We start from the raw sequence: 354 nt of genomic DNA, 5'->3' as shown, positions 1-354 counted from the left end.
ATCAGGGAGACACAAAGAGAGAAACAACAGAGACCTCTGGCAAGGGGATAGGGCAGCACCAGACACTGTGCCCCCGACGAGTCCCAGGCACCACCAGTGGGTTCAAAGGTGGCAACCTGAACACACTGAATTTAATTGCCAGCCTCCTCTTCACTTTAACAAGATAGGCTTCCTTGCAATATTTATGCTGGTAGGATGACTGATACCTGTGCAAGTGTATAGTTGCTGTGTGTGCAGACAGTGACAAACAAGTAAATGAACATTTATTCCATACTCTGAATCTTAGAGCTAGAGAAATACACAATTTCAGGTAAAGTTACCTGTCAGACACTTCAGGCCAGTTTTGTGGTGTTT

Source organism: Meleagris gallopavo, chromosome 3 (assembly GCF_000146605.3).
Source record: "Meleagris gallopavo isolate NT-WF06-2002-E0010 breed Aviagen turkey brand Nicholas breeding stock chromosome 3, Turkey_5.1, whole genome shotgun sequence".
Classification (NCBI taxonomy): domain Eukaryota; kingdom Metazoa; phylum Chordata; class Aves; order Galliformes; family Phasianidae; genus Meleagris; species Meleagris gallopavo.
The sequence above is the reverse complement of the archived record's forward strand: the minus strand, read 5'-3'. Positions refer to the sequence as shown.